Below are 9107 nucleotides of genomic sequence, written 5' to 3' on the forward strand. Positions count from 1 at the left end.
CCAAATACTATTTTGATTTCCTTTTTCAGGTTTTAAAAGTTTTCATCATAGAGGTCCTTCACTTCTTTGATTAAATTAATTCCCATGTATTTCGTTTTTGGGGGGATATTACAAATGGAGTTGCTTTCCTGATTTCAGCCTCACTTTCCTCATTGTTGGCATCCAGAAAAGCCATTGATTTTTGAACCTTAATTTTGTACCCTTCTATTTTGCTAAAGTTTTGAATCAACTTGAGTAATTTAGGAGTGGAGTCCATGGGATTCTTGAAATACATGATCATGTCATCTGCCTAGAGGGAGTGTTTTACTTCATCTTTGCCTATTTGGATCCATTTTATATTCGCATCTTTTCTTGTTGCTGAAGCTAGGCATTCTAATACTCAACTGAAGAGAAGTGGAGAGAGTGGACATCTTTGTCTCGTTCCTGAGTATAATGCTGGATATAGGTTTGTCATATACAGCCATTATTGTATTGAGGAATGTTCCCAGGATTCCCAGTTTTTCCAGAACCTTCATCATAAAGGGGTGTTGGATCTTGTCAAATGCTTTTCCTGCATGCATTGAGATAACTATGTGGTTCTTATCCTTGCTCTTGTTAATGTGATAAATTATATTAATTTATTTGCATATATTGAACCAGCTTTGCATCCCTGAAATAAATCTTCTTTGATTGTGGTGTATGAATTTTTGGATGAATTATTGAAGTTGATTGGCCAAAATGTTGTTGAGAAGTTTTGCATCAATGCACATCAAAGAAATGGATCTATAGTTCTCTTTTTTGATGAGTTCCTGCCTGGTTTTGGAATGAGGGTTATGATGGGTTTATAGAATTAATTCAGTCGTGAACTTTCTCTTTCAATTTCATTGAGGAGTTGGAGGAATATTGGTGTCAGCTCTGCTTTGAAGACCTTGTAAAATTCTGCTGTAAATCCATCTGGTCCTGGGCCTTTTTAGATGGGAGGTCTCTTATTGCTGTTTCTATTTCATCCTTGATATGGGCCTGTTAATATGGTTTAACTCATCTTGGTTTAGTTTCAACATGTCTATATTTGCTAGGAAAAGTTTCACTTCTGCCTAGTTCTCAAAATTATTAGCATAAAGGTTTGAGAAATATTCCTTTATAATGTTCTGAATATTGGTTGTTTCTATGGTGATGTTTCCATTCTCAACTATGAGTTTATTTATTTTGTTTTTTTTTTCTTTTTCTAATAAGAATTCCTAGGCGAATATCAATTTTGTTAATTTTTTCGAAGAACCAACTATTTGTTGATTCTCTTTCTTTTGGATTCTAATTCATGTAATTCTGATTTAGTGTTAATTATTTATTTCCATCTACTGGATTGGGGTTTAACTTGCTGCTTTTTTTCAAGGAGATTCAGATGTCTCATCAAATTGTTCTTTTCAGATCTCTTCAATTTGTTGTTGTAGGAACTCAGAGCTATAAACTGGCCTCTGAGTACTGCCTTGCTCTATCCCTGAGGATCTGGCAATTTGTGTGTTCCAAATTTGTTGAATATCATGAACAATTGAATTTCCCTTCTAACCTTTTCCATGACCCACTGGTGATTCAAGAGTATGTTGTTCCACCCCCATTTGTACAGGACTTTCTTTTATGGCTTTTGTTGTTGAATTATAATTTTTTCCCTTGTGGTCTGAGAGAATGCAAGGTATAACTTCAATGATTCTGAATTTCGACAAGTGTGCTTTGTGACCTGAAATGTTTTCGATTTTGGAAGAAGTTCCGTGTTTTGCTGAAAAAATAAACGTGTATTCTAATGCTGCTGGGTGTTAAATCTAGTTGATCTATGCATTTGTTTAGATCTGTGTATTATTTTTGAGTTTTTGCAGAGTTGATCTATCTAGTGGGTATAGTGCTCTATTAAAGTCCCCAACAATTATTGTCTTGGGATCTATGTGAGATTTAATGCTAAGTAGTGTTTCTCGGATAAATTTGGGTGCTTCGTTGATAAGCTAATAGATATTGAGAATTGTAATGTACTCCTGAAGGAGAGATCTCTTAATTAGTATGTAGGGGCCTTCTTTATTTCTTCTCACAAATTTTAATTTGGAGTCTATTTTCTCTGATATTAGGATTGCAACTCCGGCCTGTTTATGGGGGCCGTTTGGTTGGTAGATTTTGTTTCAGCCTTTCACTTTCAAAATGTGTTTGCTTTTATGGGCAAGGTGTGACTCCTGAAAGCAGCAGATAAAAGGATTCTGCTTTTTAATCCAAATAGAGAGTCTATGTCACTTAATTGGTGAGTTAAGTCTGTTATTGTTGATAGATAAGACGGAGAGGTGTTTGTTAGTTCCTATCAGGTTATCCACCTTCTTGGGCCTGCAACAACTGGGTTCTTCCTATGCTTTTTGAATTCTCAGTTTGGGTGTAGTTTCTTGGCCTTTATTGTGGTCTTTTTGGTTTTCTATATATAGGACATCATTAAGTATCTTTTATAGGACTGGATTGGTGGAGATATATTGTTTCAGTTTTTCTTTGCTATGGAAATTTTTATTTGACCTTCGTTCAAGAAAGAGTGTTTAGCTGGGTACAGTGTCCTTGGTTGATAGTTATTTGTCTTTAGGGCATGGCACACATCATTCCAGGCTCTTCTGAATTTAATTTGTCTATGCTTAGAAATCTGAGTTGATTCTAATTGGTTTCCCTTTATAAGTGATTGATCTATTCTCCTTGACAGGTTTAAGGATTTTTTCCTAGGTCTACATTGATCCTGTGTGGATTATAATGTCAGGCTGGGATGTCTTATTCTGGTCTGGTCTATTTGGGTTCTAAAAGCTTCTTGTATCTGAATAGGCCTATCTTTTTGCATGTTTGGGAAGCTCTCTGCTAACATACTGTTAAACAAATTTCCTAAACCATTAACATCTGTCTCTAGGTGCTCCTCTACACCCATTATCATCAGATTAGGCCTTCTGATGGTGTCTTCCAAATATTGAATAGATCTATCATATGAATTGGATTTGTCTTTGATAGTTGTATGTTCTTTCTCTATAATATCTAGGCTATCTTCAATCTACAAGATTCAATCTTCTGCATGGTCTAACTTACTGTCAAGATTTTCTAATTTGTTTTTTATTTCGTTCCTTCTAATCGGTCGACTTTGATGGCTTCAAATTCTTTGTTGGAACATTGTTTTAGATCTTGTATGAACTTCTTTACTTCCTTAATTTGGTGTTCAGTATTTATTCTCAAATCATTTAGTTGATTTTTTATTGTTTCCTTGGTAACTCATTCTTTCTGTCAGGATCCATTCAGCATTCCCTTTGTGTTCTCCCTGATTTCTTTCAGCTGTCTGTTTATGTATTCCATGAATGCCTCTATTGATCTTCGTCTATTCTCATCCCTCTCTCACAATTCTTGTATTACTCTTTGATTAGCTTCCTCACTTCATGCATTTCCTGTAGTTCTTTGACTGTTCTCAGCCTGCTCACACAATTGCTTTATTTCTCTTTTACTGTTCTCTGCCTGCTCATGCAATTCCTGTATTAATTTTGAGTACTTTCCTCATGATCACGAGATTCCTATATTAATCTTTGGTTTGCCTCCTCTTTCTCCTTATCACCCTCACACCGCGTCTTTTGTAGATTTTCAATCTTATCATTCACCATGTTTACCAGTAATGTGTGTAGAGCTTTTTGGTAACTCTCCTCTGGATTAATCATTAACTGTTCTGTCACCTGATTATAATGATAACTGTTCTGTCACCTGATTATAATGAGTGGATTTGAGATACATGGACTTCCCATTTTTCTGGTGTTTTTCTGGCTTGTTCTGCCCATTTGGTATGAAAGTAACACCAATTTTTTGCTAGAACAATATTTTAAGGCAAGTATCATCCAGACTCCTGTAGTAGCACAGTCAAAATGGCTGCAGATACAATCTATTTCAACAGATACAATCTATTCAACATCAATGGATTAATGGGCTAAGAACAGGAAAGAAGAATTTGTCAAACCAGAAATTATTAGGTTTTAAGAGAAATGGGAAAAACATGATTTGAGGGATGTGGAGAGGTAAAAGGAGAGTGAATTTAAACAAGTCCTTATTTCAGGGACAGAAATGATTAGGACAGAATATTAGGAGAGACATTTAAAAAAAAAAAAAACAAGAGAAAATGGAAAAAACCTAAATTTAAATTTTAAAAGTGACATCCTTAAAAATTATGTAAATTCAAAGAATTGATATTGAGAGAAGAGAGGATTGGTTGAAAGGAAGGGAGGGTAGAAAAGAGACATGAAAAACTAAAAAATACTTCTTAAAATTAGTTACTTGAAAATTATATAAGTATAAAGTGATAATACTGCACTTAAACAAGTTAATCCTAAGAGGTTGTGAATAGAGTATTAAATATCTGGATTAAGTATGTATATAATGGGGATAAGGTCTAATAATTGAAGACCGGTATATATCTGGGGATGAGCGGAACTACAATTCAGTAACACAAGGGAGAAAGAAAAAAAATGAAAAGAATAAAAAAAGGACCAAAAAGTCTGAAGTTAACATTTTTTTTAAAAAGCACACACATACATGTACACCTAAAATAACAATTATAAGAAAAAAAGGATTAAAAGAAAACAATTCTTTAAAAAAATAAAAAAAAATAAAGGTACACAAAAGAGTTTTTTAATTTTTTGGGGGGGGAGGAATGGGTAGATCACGTATTTCCCTTGGGACCATAACCAGTCTCTTTGTGGAGACTTTGGTCTGCTTATGGTGTTTGGTTTTCTTGTGGCTTGATTGGATTCTTAATTCTGTTTGTTTGAACAGGCAGAAAAATGCTCTGCGTTATCCAGTATTTTGTGATCCTCCTCCCAGGTAGTTCAATGGGAGGGAGATCTGCTTTGAGTATCACAAAAGAGGGAGATGGCTCTTTCCTTTGTTTTGTCTGTGATGTGGCTAGGTTCTGGGGAGGGTTGAGGCTTTTCACTAAACAGTATCTTTTCCATGAGGGGCTAGCTTTGTAGACTGCTTTAGGGAGGGTCAGCCTTCTGGCTCTGTTTACCCTCGGCGCAGAGTTCCCCCTGCCTGCCCAGGGTGACTTTCTCCTGAGTGGGGTTGTGCCTGGCAGTTCAGGCCAGGTTCCTATGACCTGCTAAATGACTCTTTTGTTTTCTTCCAAGGCCTGAGTTGGAGCTAGCTGCTCAGCCAGGCCTTTGTCAGTATCAAAATGGAGATCTCTGGTGGTAGGGGAGGGGTGGCTTTCCCTCCTCTGCTCCCTGAGAAGGAGTGAGGATGTCAGGGTTCTACTCATGCTGGAGTGTTGGTTCATGGGTCGTCTCTGGTCTGCGATCTGCAGGATGAAGACATCTACTCCTTGTCAGTTCTTGCTGGTGTTGGTAGAGTCAGCTCGCCCACTGCATCTGGTTTCTTTGTCCTGGACTCTCACTGTAGGTATGGTGGCTATGCCCACCACCTTGCCGCCGCATCAACCGCTGTAGCGTCTACTGGCAAATGCTCAGATCTGTCATTCTACCTGGATTCTCTCTCTCTGGCCAAACTCTCTGTACTGGGATAGCACACTTGGTTTGCTTCTCTAGACTCGGACTGTACACTGGAATACTAATCTGCTTTCTATGTGAGGCCTTCTTTAGTCTCCAGCTTCTCCTCTTCCATCTTCCCCCCTGGAATTAGGTTTTTGTCTAGAGGATTAAGTGTAGCAGTAGAAACCAGTTGTGGGGAGATGTTGTGATGTTAATATTGTGGTTCCAGTGACAGTACAGGCTGTCCAGTGGTATGTTGAATTGTCTATGTATTTGGATGTGACTGTCTCTGATATATAAATTATTCCTGCTATTTTCACATGTAGTCCTTTCATTTCCACACTGCAGCCGTGATTTTGAATATGTTGGCCCACACATTCAGAGCAGTCACCTGCCTGGCTAAGCACCTTTTAATAGATTTCTGTTTTCTTGTGAAGACAGTATAAAATCTTTTGAATTGTGTATCTATATATAATTATACTTGACTTGGTGGGACCCTCTAGAAGAGGAGTATCTGCTAGGACTCTAAATCTCTGTTTCACTAGAGTGAGTGATGGCAATTGTCTGTTGTTATTCTGTCATTGTTTTTCCTCTTATTCAGGTTCATTTTTTATATTGTGGACTTTTTCACATAATTTAGGATATGTGATTATTGTATCAGATTATTTTTGTTTTTCTTTTTCTGTTACTTGGAAATACTGATTTCAGGCTTATATGAAGAGACAGAAACAACATGAAATGTATGTTACTACATTCAAAGAAAGAGAGCAGTCATTTTAACCTATTTGCTACAAGTAAATTAATATTAAGCAAAGCTAATTAAAATAATTACTTATTTACTCTTCAGAGGATGAGTATAGTACTCTTGGATATCTTGGAGGAAAAGACTAGTCTCATTACAACTGATGCCTTACATTGAAATTATTGGCTAAACATTCTTCTTCAGAAGGGCAAAAGCTCCATTTCTTTCATATTAGTATTATAAAATCATAATAGCTGCATATTGAATTGTTTACCTCTACTATTTTGAATTACATTCTTCATCCATTAGATATCTAAGGCTTTGAATGACCAATTCTTTGAAATACCTCTATTGCTTATATTGTGATATTAATCTCAGTAATATTAATAAGAATTTATTTCTGAGTCCTGTCTTGAACTACATTCATATGTAGTTTATGTAGTACCAAGCAAGAAACCTGATAATTTTACTCTTTTCTATGTTTTAATCAATAAATCCATTCAATATAGAAATATGTTCCCATCTTTTATGTTGCTCAAGTAAACATCAAGTATTTCTAGTACTTTTCCTGAAATAAATAAAAAGTTTGGAACAGGAAGACAAACCCTCCCATTATCACTTTGAAGTAAATCCTTGGGAACTATTTTTTATACAAAGAAAAGGAAAGCCGGGTGTAGGTGGCTCACACCTGTTATCCTAGCTACTCAATAGGCTGAGATCAAAGCTAGCCTGTGCAGGAGAGTCTGTGAGTCTTATCTCCAATAGACCAGTGGAAGTGGCGCTGTGGCTAAATCAGTCGAGTGCTCAAGTTGTTCTGAAGAGCTGAGGCATAGCTCCTAAGCCCATAGTTCAAGCCCCACACCTGACAAAAAATAATAAATAAAAACTGCAATACACATGTTTATAAATGAATAATCTAATAGTTAAGTCAATTAAACACAAAAACTACCACATCAATCTCAATTTACTTAAAGGCACCAAAATATTAGTGTTCATGAATATCACTCATTTTTAGAAAATGACTAGTCAAAACAAAGTTTATATTTGAAATATAAAAAATGAAATTTAAACCCAGATTTGCTGTGAATATCCAATTCACAGGTATCATTTATTCAGCAAACAGAGAGACAAAAAATAAGGGTTTGTCATATAGAATGAAAGATGTAGAAGCAGACTCTTTCCTTAAGATGATAACTGCATGCAAAATGAGGGATTTATCCATTTATCTACTGAGGGGCATCTGGGTTGGTTACATTATCTTAGCTATGGTACATAATGTTGCAGTAAATATAGTTGTGCTGGTAGCTTTAGTATGGTCTTGGTTGTGATCATTTGGGTAAATGTTCCAAAGTGGGAATCTAGGTCATAGGGGAACTCTATGTTGAGTCTTTTGAGGAAACTCCATACTGCTTTCCAAAGTGGTTGAACAAGTTTACACTCCCACCAAAAATGTAGTAGGGCTTCTTTTTGTCCAAATCCCCTCCAGCATCTATTGTTATTAGAGTTCTTGATTATAGCCATTCTAAATAGGGTGAGGTAGATTGTCAATGTTGTTTTGATTTACATTTCATTTATGGTTAAGGAAGTTGAGCATTTCTTCATGTGTCTATTGGCCATCCTTCTTTCCTCTTCAGAGAAGTTTCTCTGAAAGTCTTTTTTATTTTACTTTATCTTTTTATTGTGAAAATACTGTACAGAGGGGTTACAAGTACATAGGCAAGATAATGAGTACATTTCTTTTCAAACATTTTTACCACCTTTTTGTTTCCCCTTACACAATGGAATTCTATGCCTCCATCATAAAAAATGACATTGCCCCATTTGTATGGTCATGGAAAGACTTGGAAAAAATTATATTAAGTGAAGTAAGCCAGGCCCAAATAAACATAGGTCCCATGGATTCCCTTATTTGTAATACCTAGTATATGTCTGAGACAAGCCGAAACGGTCAGATAAGTTGATGTTAAGGGAAATGAACTCCAAGATAAAGACTCAAATGGTTTTTCTTTCTTGCTATTGTTTCTAACATTTTATAAGATGATTTATTTTTTGCTTTGTATATCCCTCCCCACCCCACACATATGTTCCCACGGGAGGGGCTGGACTAGGCAGTGAAGGGAAAGCATTGGAACCAGAAGTTGTGGGGCTGGAAAGGGTGGGCCAGAAAAGTGGGGGTGGAGGCAACATTGTGGCTGTGAGAGTGGTTGTCAGGAGAATGTGTGCAGCCCAGAGTGAGTATCTGGCCTCAAGAAGCAGTACAGTCCAAAAAGTGAGAGTAGGACACATAGCATGGTGGCGGGAAGAAGAAACATGGGGTGACCATGGTCCAGCGGGTGATGGCAGGAGGTGGGCTGATAGGGTGGAGGTATGGGACAGGGAACCTAGAAGAGTTAATAGGGGATTAAGAAGAAGGGTTGTGCACACTTAACTGGAAACAGGGCTGCCCAGTATGGCTCTCTCCATGTACTATGCTCGTCTGTGCTCTGTCGGGGTTAAGCCCAGCAGGTTAGAGTTCCCATGCCCCACAATCTAGAATACAGTAAAGGAACACCATCTAACTATTCACCTGGCAGGGGTATAATTCTCTGGCACCTGGGAAGAGGTTTATTGTGAAGACAGGATGGTAGAATGGGCTACCTCTGGGGTACTAGATTCATATCACCCTTATCCATGAGGCACAGTTAATATATAAATGCACTTAAACAATAGTTCTTTTTTCGCCTTCCTTTGCTTTACCTCTTTCTTCTTCCAGTGCTGGGGCTTGAACACAGCTTCTAGGTGCTCCAAAAATTCCCTGCCCAAGTGCCTATTGTTTTTCACCTCCTAGACCTCTGTCTTCTTGGTCCCTGTCAGTCCAGGTGCAGGTA

This window comes from Dipodomys spectabilis, unplaced genomic scaffold (assembly GCF_019054845.1).
Source record: "Dipodomys spectabilis isolate Male_0828 unplaced genomic scaffold, ASM1905484v1 ptg000070l, whole genome shotgun sequence".
Classification (NCBI taxonomy): Eukaryota; Metazoa; Chordata; class Mammalia; order Rodentia; family Heteromyidae; genus Dipodomys; species Dipodomys spectabilis.